Here is a 16,491-nt window from a genome sequence, read left to right on the forward strand (position 1 = left end):
GTGCGTTTGAATGGCTGGGATTGGAGGAGGTTTGTGCGGGCCCGTGGCAGATTTAAATGTAACCAATATTCGTCAAAGCAGCGCAATATGGCAGCAGGCGGATTGATTAAAAGCGAAAGAACACCGGGCTCGAGCCGCACGTTCATAACGCTGGTGAAGCTAATAATTTCCGGCTTCCGGTAGCGTTGGTGGGTGCTGGTTGGCTGGGTGGTAGTATTGGTGAGGTGTTTAGTGTGAAATGCATGGTAGCCAAGCCGGAGGGACAAAAGAAGGGCATAAATGTAGGCGCTTAATACACGCACGCGATGTAGTTTTGCAGCGTGATTTAGTACCCATTTTTAGCACGGTGAAGTTTTGCAACAACCAACCATAATCTATGCCTCGAGCAATTTGCTTACAAGCGCTTGGGGTTCAAAACCGGACAGTGAAACAGGATAGCAGACATCTCCCGGTCAGCGTGGTTCCGATAAATTGTGCCTGTAAATAAAGGGTAATTAGCTTCGAAAAGCTCTTTTTTCTATTAGTTGCGCACGGAACCAATTCCAGCTCAACAGTGCTTGAATGGTATAACACGTTCAGTACACAAAAGCCCGCTGACACATCAATTTCCAACCAATTCAGCCCAGTTCCAAGAAAAATGCGTCTCTCACTTGTGGCCATTTTACATTTTAACAGCATGCTGGAGTTTGGTTTTTCATAGCTTCGATCGCAAGGATTGACACTTGTGGGTTACGTTTTGTTGTTTAAATACACTAATTTTTGCTCCAGCCAGAATCTGGCCAGGATCGGGCCAGTAATTGCGTTAGCACGGTTTTCCCCGAATGGCAGCTTTGACAGCCGAGGTTGCACAAAAACCAATCCCATCGGATCGGCTGCAAACCGTGAAAAACCAATCGGTACCTTTACCTCGTCGCTAGATCGGTGTAGGGTCACGTGGGAGCGTTTGAAAAAAATGGCTTCCATAGCGCAGAGCGCATGGGAAAAATCAGTTAGCCAAAGGTTTCGATTTATCGGTGTTTCGGCACAATGTAGCGAAGCGTTTGTGTCATGGTATTGATTATTTTCAATTAGTATGAAATTAATTTTTCCCAACGATTTTCACGCTGCTTATCGCGATGCTACTAATTGTGGATGATTTTTCCCTGATGCTTCTTTGTCCCTGCCCCACCATCAGGTAGGCTGTCCAGGGGGTGGGGCAGGATAATAGATATGGAGAGGAAGATTTTTTTTTTCTCTCCGCTTCCTGAATGAGCACTTCATTCCTTTCCCTCGCAACAAGCACATCCGTTTCGGTAAATCACATTAATGTGCTTCAACGCAACATCCCACACCCGACAGAGGCCGTTGAAGGTAAATTTCCAACTGTGTTTTTTTATTTCGTTTTTGTTTTTTTTTTGGTTGCTGTTGCAATGTTGTTGGTAGATTTTCCACGTAAAATAAACGATGATGCTGGAGGGTAGTTGAAGAGAGGCAAAACCTGGGGATTGATTTGGCAAATTAGCATAATGGCTGATGAGGCTGATCGGAATCGTGCATCCTGGGTGGGGGATGATAATGAGGATTAGTAAACGCTTAATTATTTCCAAATTTAATACACCAACACACGCGCGCGCGCGCCCTCCAAATTGAAGTGATCGAACGGTTTGATTGCGAACGGTGCGGTTGCCTCGCCGATTTTGTTTTCATTGCTGCCCCTTCTCGTGCAAGAGATAGATGGATGATTAGTGACTCTAGCACGCCCGTGGAGATTGGATGAAATTCATACGAACTAATAAATTTTCTAAACACTTTTTACCTGGAATGTAAGCATAATATTTGATCAACGATGATTTAGCGGTATGAAACGTGTTTTTCTGGGGTTGACAAATCGCTATTTATGTAGTGCCGGTTAAGTAGTTATTGCGATACAGATTGCATACAGGTACGGCGCAATTTTCTTTCCGATGGGCAAAGCAAACAATTCAATTGAACGATTTTATTTACTTTAATTTTATTGCAAAAAACACATAAATGGATTCTTCAAAATCTTTATTAAATCCTTTTACGATTTTGATATTGATTTTTAAAATTTATCTTCTTTAGAGCACTCACTCACTCATGTTGGCCTGCTCTTTTAAAGAGCACGTCGTCGTGACCCGGTCAACAATAGATCTCCAGGAAACTCGATCCCTGGCTGCAGCTTCCTATCCATGTCTCCCTTCACCTGATCCAGCCAACGAACTCGCTGTGCTCCCCGACATCCTGTGCCGAACTGGAGGTCGTGGACGAATACCTTCTTGGCGGGGCATGAGTCCGGCATCCTCATAACATTGTAGCATATCTGCTAAACATCTCTTTAGAGTATACATTATTTCGCATATAACAAGCCTTACGTAGCATTTTACGGTGAGCGGAAATTCACCAATTTAACAAATAACCTGCATTAGGCAAGAGCGTGAGAAATGTACATTCAGCTATTTTGACCACGCGCACGCCTTAACATGAACATTCAAACACTTACCAGCGCACCCGGCTAGCGAGCGACGCAATGCAATATGATATCAGTTCAAAACAACCAGCGAGTCTAGACAGTGGTCAGCAACACAAAACAACAAAACACAAACAAGTAACTTCATGCATAGCAAGCATATAGATCCAACGACGAATGATATCCGACACATTTCTTGCAAGTGCAGCAATCAATCGCACCGCGACACATTTTATGCTTACGTTAATATTTTTGTACGAAATGCAATAGCAATAAGAACAACCACTAAGAAATAATATTGGTTACAAAAACGACCAAAAACTATTGTAAGATTGGGTATAAATAAAGCAGTCTTGGAAGCCTTCGGCAGAACAGACACCACACAGACAGGCAGAGAGAAGGTACAACAAGCTAAACCTTGCGTTCAATTCTTTCTAGAGGTTTGAGTGTCCCCCTACCCAAGGTAAGGCCTCAAACCTCCAACATGCCAGTAAGGGATATTCCTTCTGAACATCCAAAGTCGCCTGGCCGACTTGCTCCGCCGATGAGCATCGAGAGTCCCCCTACCAAAGGTAAGGCCTCGATGTCTCCAACTTTCCTGTAAGGAAGATTCTCATCCAGAATCTTCAGACTGCCTGGACAGTCAGATAAAGGAAGATATTGGTCCGCACATTTAGCAATCACGTTGTTCTGTTCTCGTCGCGATTATAAGTCCGAGTTTATTCTTCTCCACCACATCGCGACAGTGAATCTCTTCTTCCCACCACATGGCGACTGAGAATACAAATATTCTTCTTCCCACCACAACATGTCCCAGCCATCGTATCCTGCCAGTCTTTGCTACCGTCAGGATGTCCGGTTCTCTGTATAGCTCAGCAAGCTCGTGGTTCATCCTTGAAGACTCGTTGCCATATAGGACGATATATCTCACATTTCGTGCGGTCTCGAAGTCTTCTGGATCTCAGCAGACAGTGAAGGCCGTAGAAGGCAGGGTTCCCCTGGACGATGCGTGTCCGGATTTCGCTGCTGACATCGTTATCCGAAGTTACGACAGTCCCAAGATAGGAGAACTCCTCTACTACCTCGAGGATGTCGCCGTCGACTAACACGCTGCTTTCCACTCGGGCTGTATCACGATCAGAGCCTCCGGCATGCAGGTATTTCGTCTTCGTCGCATTGAACATCAATCGAATTCTTGCTGCTTCACGTTCCAGTCTGGTGTACGCCTCACACACCTTCGCTGTCGTCTAGCCAACGATATCAATGTCATCCGTGAAGCCAAGAAATTGAAGAGACCAGTAGAGAATCATGCCACTGAGAATCATCTGCACTGCACCCCGTTCATGGTGGCCTTTAACAGCCGGGGAAAGTGCTTCCGATGCCTTATGTTCCATAGCTCATTTCGATCTATGGTATCGTAGGCCGCCTTGAAGTCGGATCCCCACGGTGGTGCGTAGGGATCTGGCGCTCTCGGCGCTTTCTGCAGGATCTGCCCAAGAGTGAAGATTTGGTCGATTGTCGATTTGCCTCCAACAAATCCCGCTTGGTAGCTTCCGACGAAATCTGTAGCAAGGGGACCAAGTCTGCAGAACTGTTCTTTAGAGCATTAACGCTTATCATATTTTATTTGCTTTGATCCATATTCCAAACAATTCTGCCCCGACTATCGTCGAAAGAGGACGATTGAGAGCTACACCTTGTGCAGGATAGATTTGACACTTGGTTAGTTACTTAGTTAAGTATATTTCCATGTTAACAAATTTAATCTTACACTAGTGTTCCTAATATTAATGGGTACGAATGCATCTTCCCTCCTCATTGGCCTTTTACCTTATTAGCAACGTGGCTGAAGTGACGTTTGACGTTTTCACCTCGTTACCTCGGATATTTAATGGAGCTTGACCATGCAATTTTGATTCCGTTAATTTTTGAATTCATGCAAGGTAGTTTGCGCGAGCTGGTGTATCTGGTAAAGAACTACGGCATCTGATTTAGCGCCGTTAACTTTGATTTTCTATTTTTTTGCTGTATTTTTAATACTTTATAAGGGCCTTGTTTAATGTTTTAATCACGATTGGAATATCTGACAGGACACTTCCCTGCGGTACACCTGACGATGGAGTGTAGAGGTTTGATGTTTAATAACAGGTTGGCTGATAAGTCCCCGGTCTGACACATAGATGGCGCCGCTAGTATTAAATGCATATTATTTTTATATAGCACCAACCTTCAAATGATTCGTGTCAAAATTTGACGTCTGTATGTCAATTAGTTTGTGAGACAGAGCGTCTTTTGTCAAGCAACTTTTGGTTGCTTGACGAACGAAAAAAGAACGAAGAAGAAAAAAGTGTTGTTCCACCAAGACAACGCACCGTGCCACAAGTCATTGAGAACGATGGCAAAAATTCATGAATTGGGCTTCGAATTGCTTCCCCACCCACCGTATTCTCCAGATCTGGCCCCCAACGACTTTTTCTTGTTCTCAGACCTCAAAAGGATGCTCGCAGGGAAAAAATTTGGCTGCAATGAAGAGGTGGTCGCCGAAACTGAGGCCTATTTTGAGGCAAAACCGAAGGAGTACTACCAAAATGGTATCAAAAAATTGGAAGGTCGTTATAATCGTTGTATCGCTCTTGAAGGGAACTACGTTGAATAATAAAAACGAATTTTGACAAAAAAATGTGTTTTTCTTTGTTAGACCGGGGACTTATCAGCCAACCTGTTAAGTTTAATAAGTTTAAATATTGGTCATTGGTGCCAAATGGAATCAAACGCTTTTTCTGTATCGGAGGGGAGCAAGCACTACTCCTGTTGATTTCCTGTTTTGTCTGTTGTGTTGGATAATGTTTGTTATTTTATGCAATTGATTAGTGGTAGAGATAGATGGCCGGAATCCGAATTGACTTGATGGTATTATATTGTTGTTGTTTGTGAGCAACGCTATTTGGTTTTCTATAAGTATTTCAAATATTTTTCATAAACAGCTCAGTAGACTGAAAGCTCTAACATTTTGAGGGAGGCAGTGGTCTTTGCCAGGGTTTAGGTAAAGCAATAACTTTGACTATTTTCCAAGCATTCCGAAAGTAGCCCAGCCTTAAACAACCATTTATAAATGAATTTAGAAAAATAATTGCTTTCGGAGGTAACCCTTTGAGAGCGTTGTTATTAATTTCTTAGGGTTTGGATAACTTTATTGAATTTGGATTATTATAATTTTGAGCTGAACAAAAATTACGTATTCACGCACCTCGCATTTTTCGGTTGAAGTGATTAAAGTTTGGTTATGGTTTTTTAAAACTGGAATTGATTTTTGATTGTTTTTAATTATTTTCACAATTTTCCTCAGTTAAATATGGTTATGTTTTTCTTTGTTTATTGATTCTAAATCTTTTGACCAGGCAGCATTTCGCAAATCTGCTAGTTTTAGGTAAATTTGTTTTTTTAGAAAATAATAAGAGCGCTTCAGAGCCATTTTTCCTGTATGTATTGCGAAGTTTAATGAGCAAAAGAATACCTAAGGGGATAATTAGGTTGTATTTTCCTAAAGATTTTAATGGAACAGCAGTGTCGTGCGCTGATAATATTGTTGCTGTGAGTTTTTCATGTTGTCTATTTGTTCAGGTGTATTAATATTATTGAAGGCAATTTCTGATGGGTTTATTGTAGAGTTAATATATTCTTTGATTAATGGCCAGTTTGCTTTGCTGCAGAATTTGACATTTGGCCATTTCGTTAAAAGGTTGTGATTGAGTTATCGTATCAAAACAAACGATACGTCATTCGAAAGCCACAAGTGCTTGAAAACAGTGCAAAAAATGTCAAGTGAAATTAATAAGTGGAACCCACCGGAGCTATGGAAGTGAATTACGTGTATCATGATGATCCGCGCCGGACACACAAACCGGGACAGCAAGACGGCGGCGCAGTGTACATTAAACACGGTGAAGGACATTCGCAAGCGGGTTGAAACCTGTAACGAAGATTTTGAGGCTGCTGTACTACGGAAGTATCAAACCAGGCAGTCGGATTGCTTACGTAACCACGAGTTCTTCGATATTTCTTCGAGCAGAGCCTGAGAATGAACGTGGACGGCTATGTAAAGTTGCTGGACACGGTCTTCAAGCCCTAGAAAGTGGCCAATGGTAAGCCGTATGTGTGGCAACAAGATTCGTCACCTTGTGGCCTCCCATGGCCGCCAAATCGAACAAATGGCCAAACCTCCAATGTTTGGCCTCCCAGCTCCACGGACCTCAACCCGATGTACTATTTCGTGCGGGACATGGTTGAACAGGGACACCAAAGGAACATCCTGTAACACAAAAGCAGAATTAGTGCCCGTTTAAGACCGTTTTAGCGACCTTACCGAGGGCTATGGTAGTCTGGGCTTGCTCCAGGTTCCGGAAGTGGAAACAGGCGGTCATCGATGCTGAGGGTGGTTACTTTGAGTAATCTGTGCAGCCAACATGGTAAGCTAAACTTCGCAGAAAAACATTCTTTTATTATTTGCTTCAATATAACAAAAAAAAAAAAAATAAATTCCCACAGCAACTGTCAAATTTATCGTGCACGCCGTTTATATATTCTAAAAGATTGAGAGCTAAATATTCCTTAGAAAATTCAACTACAAGGAATTCTTATCAACCATTCGTTTGATGCTGATTTGAAAAGTCTTGGGAGTTTGGTAATGATGTTCTCGAAAATCTTGCGTCAACTTTTGCCGAACAGCAGCGTCCCTGGGGATGGTTGTTTGTGACGAGAATATAATTATCGAACTCAGAAAACCAACCCTCCAAGACACCCGTGAAATAACGCGAGCCATTAATTTGAAGCATTGCAAACAATCGTTCCAGTGAGCGTCTTTTTGAACAGAGAAAATAAAGAAAGAAAGAGAAAAAGAAGCAAGAAACCCACAACAAATTGGAAAAGCGGGCTAAACTAATGAATCTTTCGACCGATTTGACACCGTAAAATGTCGAACGAAACGGGCGACAAATGATGTAACGATTGCAAACAATAGATTCGGTTGGTTTGATTGATGATGATGGCCGCCGTGCTGGTGCTGCGGCCGCTGCTGGGAGTGTTCTTAAGCTGTAATCACCGAAGCACCGCGGTACCGTGGCAGCAACTCGAAGACACCTTTCGCGAGTAATCTGTTCCAGGACTGTGTGTGGCTGTGTTCGGGAAATTAAAATAATGAACAATCGAGCGTTGATAATTTCGCGCAACGATTCGTTTGGGGGTTTTTTTTTTCGCGGAAACTGTCCGGCGTTGTCCTCCGTGCCCGTGGGAGGAACTTTTGTTTCTCTTTCGTGGGAGATGTTTTATCAAAAGTTTAGAAGAAGATGGAAAAAATTCCAGCAAAGAAGACATTAAAAAAAAAAATCGCTGACTCCTGTTCCAGGTGGGTGCTGTGCGCCTTGCGGGCAGATTGTGGATGTGTGGATACTTCAGCAATAATTCATGAGTCCCGGTACGACCAGTTTCTGGAACATTTTCTGGGTGCTAATCTCCCACTCTTACATACACCCACTTTTTGCCACGTTTTAATTTTATTCCCAAAACCGTCCATGGTCTCCCGTCGCTACGTCTTTTGCGGTTTTTGTGGGTTTGTGCACACAAACGAGATCCAGCGTCCAGACAGTGAAAGTGGATAATTTTTTATTTTTTTTTGTGTTGTTCTAGGGGACATAGGGCAGGAGAGAAAAAAATCGCATATACTTTTCCACCACCGCCGGGTGGAAAGAGAGAGGGGGCGAGTGAAGCACAACACGGAAAGGGATCGAGTGTGATGATGGAGGGTGTTGAAGTTACAGTTACCACAAACGCCCGCTCAACCAAACCCCCGGGCTAAAGTTTTAAATTATTTTTTTGACATTTCAATTTCTGCTGTGTCCTCACGGCTGCTGCCCAAGACCACAGCGGCCACATCCAACGGTGGGTCTGCCGCACCTCACCTTCAGGAGTGTGTTGCTGATGTCGGTAACGCTTACATTTTGCCGGAGCCAAATATATATTCCCAAACATTCTCAATCCCCTAGTCCAACTCTACCAAAGGTTGGTTCGGCAGTCTGTGGAAGTAAATGGGTGCCACTCATACGAAGCAGGTGTGCCACACTGGCACAGCATAAAACTATGCTTAAAGACACAGTATAAATAATTGTAAGTGTTTGCTTTTGGTGAGGTTCATTGCGACTTCATAATAATGGTCACCATACTGGAGAAAGTTTTGCACAAAACCTCAAAACTTCCATCCCTTTTTTGTGGAGCTCCAAGTCACGGTCAAGTGTATATATCCAGTAGTAAAGTATACACATAAGTGTGTGTGTCACGGTGTGTCACGCTGCCCCGAATAATGTTCAAGTGTCGTTTGCTTGGTTTGGTAAATGTGCTCAATGTTGCAAAACGTCATTCGGCCCGGAGCAGTCTATAAACTTCGTTTTAGTGTAGATCGCCCGGGTCAGGGCTTTCGGTTTGCCACACCATCATCGCCAAAGTTTTGGCCTTCGATTCACGAGACGCTTCCATCAATATGGTTGCGTGCACCGGGTGCTTTGGGATTCGTGTTTTATGTGAATCTAAAAATGGGTCTAATCATGCCATTTCGTTTGGGGTTCGCATTGCCATCGATAGCGGCTTGTTTTGACCGATTGCATGGACGAAAACCCTTTGAGGCGCAGTGAAACAGAACCAGCAATACGGTGTATTTGTGCAGATAAGCTGATGGACTGATTGGAGGCCTGGGAGACATCAGAGTCTGGAGAACAATATTTTTATGGTCTCTGTTCAATTTCTGACTCTTTATAAAGAAAAGTGTAGTTGAGACATCATCCATATTTGGAAATAGAAGTGCCTCGCATCTAGAAGAAAATCTTACCAAAATATAGATAGTTATCGAGCTGTAGTACTGGAGAGCCTATGAAGCTGGTAGTCATCACAATGACTTCACACCTAAGGTGACTTAAAAAATATGAAGTTGGTCTCCTTTTCCGAACTGCAACATATCATCACTAAAAGTGCTTGGTGTTCTGATAAAGATAGAGGTTTGGTCACATCGATGGAATTCTGTCAGCAGTCATCTCGCGATAGATTTAGCTTAGTCTGTAAGCAACAGACCCTTCTCGAAAGCAGACTAAGGTATGTGCTGCAGTAAGCAGAAGCTTAGAAGAACTTCAAAATATTCACTACAAGAGTAGGTTGTACTCGCGAGACTTCGACGGGCTAAATCTTGGATATTAAAGAATAACTAATGTTCGAATGAAGTCGTTACAGGCTCGGATAGAAATGGATTGGTCGTGTTGATTCGTGTCTCTTGCAAAGAGAGATGGTCGGAATTGCTAATCGTGACTGGCAAAGGACGATAGTTTGTCCATGCGAGATTCTTGGTAGAATTAAACGAGTAAGACATCTAATCAAATGTTATTGTTTTCTTTTATAAATCTTTGGTTAAAGAAAAAAAACCCCGATCGTTGCTCGTCATCTTGCGGCATATTGCCGACACTTAAGCCATAAGTGTCAAAACATAATTTGTGAACATTTTTATGTGGAAAGATTTCCTTCATTTTATCAATTTATTCCTTTGACCATGTAGTAAGTAAGATAGATTCTCTTCTTGAAATTGATCTAGAAAATTGCGTTCAGATGGTACACATTTAAGTTTCTACTTGGGATCCTCCAGAATGTCCAAAACGCTCCTATTTTCTAGCGCTCGCTTCGAACAGATAACAACACCACTTCGCCATCTTTGTAGTACTTTTTGATGCGCTTGGCACCCATTGTGAGGCTCCTTGTACTATAAATCACATTGATCAATGCCATTTCAAGTGACAGCGTTAGCGCATGAAAAATCAAAACATTTCTGTCACTTTTTTTAAATGTATACATAATGAGTCTACCTATGGGGATACACGTAAGGGTTAAAAAGTCACGTGTTCATCACGATGGATAGCTCTCGTCAACTGCTCTTTCCATCCGAATGAACCACTGCACAAGCTCATAAAAATGCTACCTCAAAAGCAATGCCTCCTCCCTCTCCACTGCATAGAGAGTCCGGATGCCGTAAATGAGTTGAAGATAGCTACAAACACACTCTCCACTGTCCTTTCCTAACCGTTCCAACCGGAAATAAGAGCCTCAAACAAGGGTTTTGAAGGTTTGACTTTTAAAACCTACCGACCTCTTAGGTTTAGTTTTTGTTTAGTTTATTTACTTTCGTATCGAGTGTGATTTACTACCCAAATCTCGTCCGGACTTTCTTCTATTGACACGCAAAATGGGTGGGAAAACAGATTCCCGTTGCCTGTTTGCGCAAATGAATAAGAATGACAGAATCAAGGGTCAGAAAGGAGTGCTTTGACTGACGTCAGGCACTCGAATGGCGGGTGGCGCAACTAATTAATCACTTCATCCTGGCCTACCACCCCAGCCACTCTCTCTCTTTCTCTCTTTCGGTCTTGTTCTTGTGAACAAACAAGGCCGGAAGTCTGGGCCAAAGTGCTGGTTCCGGGGTATTTCGCATTTAACTGACCATTAAGCCAGTGTGCATCATACCAAGGCAAAAGGGTGGATTTAATCTTGATTTACGCGCTTGCCGACCGTTTTCGAACAGTGAACCCTTTCAAAACTGGCTGGTTAATGAGCTGGCTGGTGAAAGCTTATTAAAAACCCGTGAGGCTGGGGAGGTGTGTGTTTGTGTGTGTGGCTGGGCATTTTTGTAGCGGGTCCTCCACAAGTCCTCAAATGTCATCATGTTTCCGTACCGGACTACCGGGGTGAAGGACTTCGAATTCGGAAGCAGCAGAGAGCGAGAAAACGAGAGAGAGAGAGAGAGAGAGAGAGAGAGAGAAATTTTTCGGTATGACTTCCTTAAATTCATTGGGTCTGTCCATAGTTGCGTATGCTGACACACACACACATCTCACAGGAAACGGGCTCGTAAAACGTCGTCTAATAACTTCCGACTGGAGTCCGTTTTAATGGGATGGAGAGTTCAACCCAACCGAAAAACCCCGGATTCGAACGTCACAAAGTGAAAGTCCCTTTTTTGTGCTAGGGATGGTTGAGACTTTCATCCTTTTTCTCACCATGTTGCCCCGAACCTCCTGTCTATCCTCCCCCTCAGTCAGCCAGTAATGACCGCAAATTAACGTTCTAATTTTTGGTCGACAACTTTGGGGCTTATGGCTGAGCCTCAGTTTTGACTGTTAACTGGCAGAAATAGTTTTGGTCATGGCAGGTGGTAGTTGTGGTAGAAGATTTTCTATACCTTCAATCCTCTGTCTTACTCTCTCGTAGTTTAGTTTCTTCGCTCGTCTTCTTGTACCGGCTCTGGTTCAACGCGTGAAGGTGATATTCTGCGTGCGTGAATACGCCGTTAATGATAATCCTGTCCTGAGCGGATTTCATTTCGTCCATGCTCGTAAATAGCCTAATATAATGCGGCTCCTCCATGCTTCCGTACACTATTTCTTCGCGATGATGGCTCACCTAAATAAATAAAAAAAACCTGAACCCAGCTGAGACAGCACAGCGAAAACGCGTACGGGAAACGGCAACAGGAAAAGATGATGATAATGGATATTTTACAGCCAATTAGATGCGTACCAAGAGGATTAGCCGTTCTGGAAATTTGCCTCTATTTGCCCGTCTGCCCACATCCACCAGCAGGTCAAATGGGCCCGTGAGTCCATGACCAACGTTGGTGAGAGATTTATTCGGTATGCTTTGAATGGAATACCAGTTTTGTATGTTAAAAGTTTCCTTTCTTGTTTTGTGGAATGCATCTCGCCATTTTCTCATCGAAATGTGCGCAAACAGCGAGCGAACAGTTTTGCTAAAAATCCTGAAACTACTAATCGGATTTCGATGTATTTTATTTCGAACAATTGAACAGGGCAAGCTGTATTGATGTGAACACATGGTTGGTTGATACATTGTTGCAAAAATAACAACAGCAACCGTTGTATGTAAAGTGGCACCAGCTAGCAATGGTTACGGCTTTTAAAATTTTTTATAAAGTCTTGAAATGTGTAGCGAGCAAATAAAAGTCGAATAGAAGAGTAAAAAGCTTTTAATGTATGTTATAATCCATTCCACAAAGCATTGGAGTAAAATCGAAAAAAAAATTATTTAAAAAAATTATTTTGATTTTAGAATTTTTCTACGATGCACTGATAAATGTGTATAAAACTGGTAAAAATATCTTAAAAAGTACTTAATACTTCATAAGACTTCCAACCGATTGGTGAAGATAGTCTCCAGTTCTTGAAAGGTAATGGGTGATGTGTGTGCCTCACAATTTCTGCGTCATTCTGATGTGGGTTTACTTAGGAGTAGATCTTCATAGAGATCCATGAGATCATCCATTGGTTACTTGCCGGATTCTTACTGACTAAAACTCCTACCAGCCTTTCAGGTTTCACGATCACCGTTATTCTGTACACGAGATCTAAAGAAACTCTTCCTGCTTTCAACGATGATCTCTTACAGTAGCATACTCTTTAACGGTCTTTACCCTCTGTTGATGCCAATACGTCGCTACAACAGTCCAGTACAGATCTCCCTGGAAGTCTCCTTTATAGTGAACCAGCTGTTTCGACTGGAGCACATGGAGGGGGATAATGTTCACGATAGTCGTCTCTTCTCCTACCGGGATATTCGCGCGATTTACTGCATCGATGCAGCGAGAACGTTCAATTCTGGACATTCGAGACAGTGAGCCTTCCGAATCGCGAGAGAGCCTGTCTTCTCCTAAACTATGAGATGTCTTAGAAGCCACTTCTGGGATGAACTGAGCGCGTTCATGAACCATGAGCTTACTCTTCCCACTCATGTGCGATGCGGCGGCAATGTGGAGCGGCGTCATCTAAGTAATCACTCAACAAGAATCATCGGATGGATTCAGAAGACACGGCTTACAAATACGTTGAGCCAGTTTTCTGCAGAAGGTTCTCAGGTGGTTGCAATGAACTTCATGTTTAATGATGAGAGAACATTTCAGCTCCAGAGAGTACACATGCTACTACTACTACTGCCTAAGCTGCATAGTGGATTCACGCCAAGTCTTGAACTTGCTTACTTCACTTTTATCCTTCGTATACTCGCTTATATAGGGCGGCTCGGTGGTGTAGGCGACAACGGCGCCGGTCTTCAAACGGCAGGACCGGGGTTCAAATCCCATCCGGACCGTCCCCCCGTAGTGAGGCCTGACTAACCAACTACGTGGTATATCGGCAGTCTAGAAAGCCATTCTCGATGGCCGGCATGACCTTAGAGGTCGTTAAGCCAAGAATAAGAAGAAGAAGACTCGCTTATATCCGGCCCACCCCTTTCGTGGCAAGAATCTTCATTTATTCGACGATCTTCGCAGATACTGTAAGAACTATGTCGTTGTTTGAGTGAATTGAGTTTAATACGGGGAGGTATATCAAGCAGTAAGCACCTGGTTGTGAGGGAGATTACTCGATGGAACGCCTCTAGTGACGTCCGATGTTCTAAGACCATTTGCTGCGCTTGCTGAGGCGCAAGTATGTTGGTTCGCTAGGTGGTTCTTTTCTAGCAGCTTTTATAACAGAAGAAATCTTGACCAGACCTAACGCAGCTAGTCGGATGATAAGCATCACTTTGTCTACCTAGTCTAAAGAGATTTTAAGAGGGTTCGAAGGTTTCCAAAAATCTTGAAATTGACATACACTTTAAACTGTTATACAGCACGGGCAAATACTTCACAAATCGCACAGACACTGTTTAGTTTAATCCTTTGCATGTTTACTGGCTATTGGCCCTTACGAAGCTATCACTTTCCTCTAGCTACTAATGAACAAACTCCTGTTCTTCGACATCTTTTTCATTCGGTGATGTGTAGTTATTCGGTTCTGTAGTTATTTATTATTTTTTTCGAAAGTATGAAAAACGGTCATCACCAGGAAACGCAAGTGGTAACAAAATCGCAATAAAAGTATTTCCGAAACGAATAAAACCAAACACATAAGCTTACGATGCAGATGCGTCTTGAACAAGGCAAAAACGGAAAAACCCTACTTTACAAAAAAATCGAGCCAAAATTTGGAGTAAATTGCATTGTGCTTAAAATAAGTCGTTCGGGGCCGAAGGTAAAAACACAATCAAACTGGACCAACGCAACCAGGAATAAAAGAAAACAAATTATATAGATATTTGTTTCATACAATAGGCAAAAAAACTCCAAGAGGAAGAAATGAAAGCACAAAGCAGCCAAAACCAAACGGGAAGCTCATAAGAAAAATGCCGAAAGATGAGATCGCAAGACTCCCGCGAAAACAATGACCAACGAACGAGCGATCTTGTCGGGTGTTTTTTTTCCCTTCACTTTGTTTGTGTCTATGTCTGTGTATGTGTGCGTGGTGGAAGTGCTAGAAAGCGACTAGTTCCGGTTCGCGTCCCTTTTGCGTGCTCGCGGAAAACTGAATTAAACAGTTTGGAAAAGCTAATTTTAGAATATAAATTGGATTTTTGTCGCTGTCTGTGTTGTTGCTGTTTTCGGTTTGGTTAAAGGGGAATGAAGTTGAGTAAAGGAAAGGTTGAAGGAGGGAGCGTGGATAGGGGAGGAGAATGGAGAAGAGGGGATAGAATGTGCTGTTGATTTCTTGTGTGTAAGCTCTGCCTTTGCTATAGACAGAACAAAATGGAGAATCCTCATGGAGTGTTTGGGTGTTATTTTTTCCTCTCTCACTTACCCTGGTTCTATTTATTTCCCTCTTTCTCTCTCTTTCTCTCTCTCTCTCTCTCTCGCACGTGAGATGCTCAATGTGATTTTCTTCCTTTCAGCCCATGTTTGAGGCTTGTACATTGTTTTACATTGTGATTTGATTGGTAGCGAAGAATAGTGGAGTGTAGGCAATGTGAGAGACTAGTGTCAAGTAGCAAGGGTGTTGGAGAGGGGAATTGGTAAAGTTTTACGCGACACAATTGTGTGTTGCTGGATGGATCGCTGGTAAATGGTTTCGCTCTTACGTGTGTGTTTCGTGTATTTCTGGCAAACGAGGGAAACTCCGTTGACCTAGGCAGGTGTAAATGTGACAAATAGGAGAACAAGTACGTTGAAGGCATGTAGACACTTAATTTCTAACATAATCGCGCAAAAAATGACATAATCACGCTTGTGCGATAGTGAAATTACGATCAAACGCCTAAAAGTATGCAATTAGCAGGCCAAATTTCAAGAATCTTAACCAAATATTTTAAACAAGACATAAAACATCAGTTAAACATTCAAAAATTGTTTAAAAACGATAGTAAACAGGTTGCAATATTAAACAGGAGAAAATAAATCATTTTTACAACATTCACCTCCTGATTCCTTCAATACCTTGCACTACGATGGCGAAAGAAAAGCAAGTATATAAATAAATACATAACTTACTTACCGGAACCGAATCCGAAACTGTTCCACCCAGTATTGGAACTGATAAAAGTTGAAACATTGCGCAAACAGAAAGCGAAAGAAAGTGGCTAGAAAGAAACGATTTATGATGCTGAATAAAAGAACAAAAAAGCACGCAAAAAAAAAGCTAATACAAACGAACATTTTATTTGCCCGTCCGACTCCCTTTCGCTCCGGATGAATTATGAACGTTCGATGTGCCTGTGAATGTCCAGGGAAAGGATTTGTGGCCATCTTTCCTCCCGTAAAAAAAAGTTGATCCTTGAGACCAACGTAAAGTTTAACACTAAGAGAAAGGGAGAGTGAGAAGGAGAGAAAGAGAGACAATGTGAGTGAAAATGGAAAAGAAAAGCGCTTCTTTTGAAGACTGTTTGTTAAACTTCTAAGTTACTGATGAGGTGGTCTGTTACAATTTTTACTCTTCCATTTACTCAAACCCAATTTTGCATTATTAACAAGTAGCTAGCAGCATGCACACGGGAGCACGACAAACGACAGTTGAAAAATAATATCGGATTAAAAACTTTAGTCTGCTATATTTGTAGAATGTGTTTTTTGTTGGTGTTGGTGTGCGGTAAGAAAGGCGGGGAGGGGAGCGTGGGGATGG

At 42.5% G+C, this 16,491-nt stretch overlaps 1 protein-coding gene across 1 annotated transcript in view; it reads right to left on the reverse strand.

The window, feature by feature from the left end:
* The window catches only part of LOC126568223 (arginine/serine-rich protein PNISR), a 157,053-nt gene extending 141,489 nt beyond the window's left edge, over positions 1-15,564 (reverse strand). Inside the window, exon 1 of the mRNA XM_050224671.1 lies at positions 15,559-15,564. The gene's annotated coding sequence lies outside the window, so the exon portion shown is untranslated. The remainder of the gene's footprint in view (positions 1-15,558) is intronic.
* Positions 15,565-16,491: the final 927 nt, after the last annotated feature.

Source organism: Anopheles maculipalpis, chromosome X (assembly GCF_943734695.1).
Source record: "Anopheles maculipalpis chromosome X, idAnoMacuDA_375_x, whole genome shotgun sequence".
In the NCBI taxonomy this organism is placed as follows: Eukaryota; Metazoa; Arthropoda; class Insecta; order Diptera; family Culicidae; genus Anopheles; species Anopheles maculipalpis.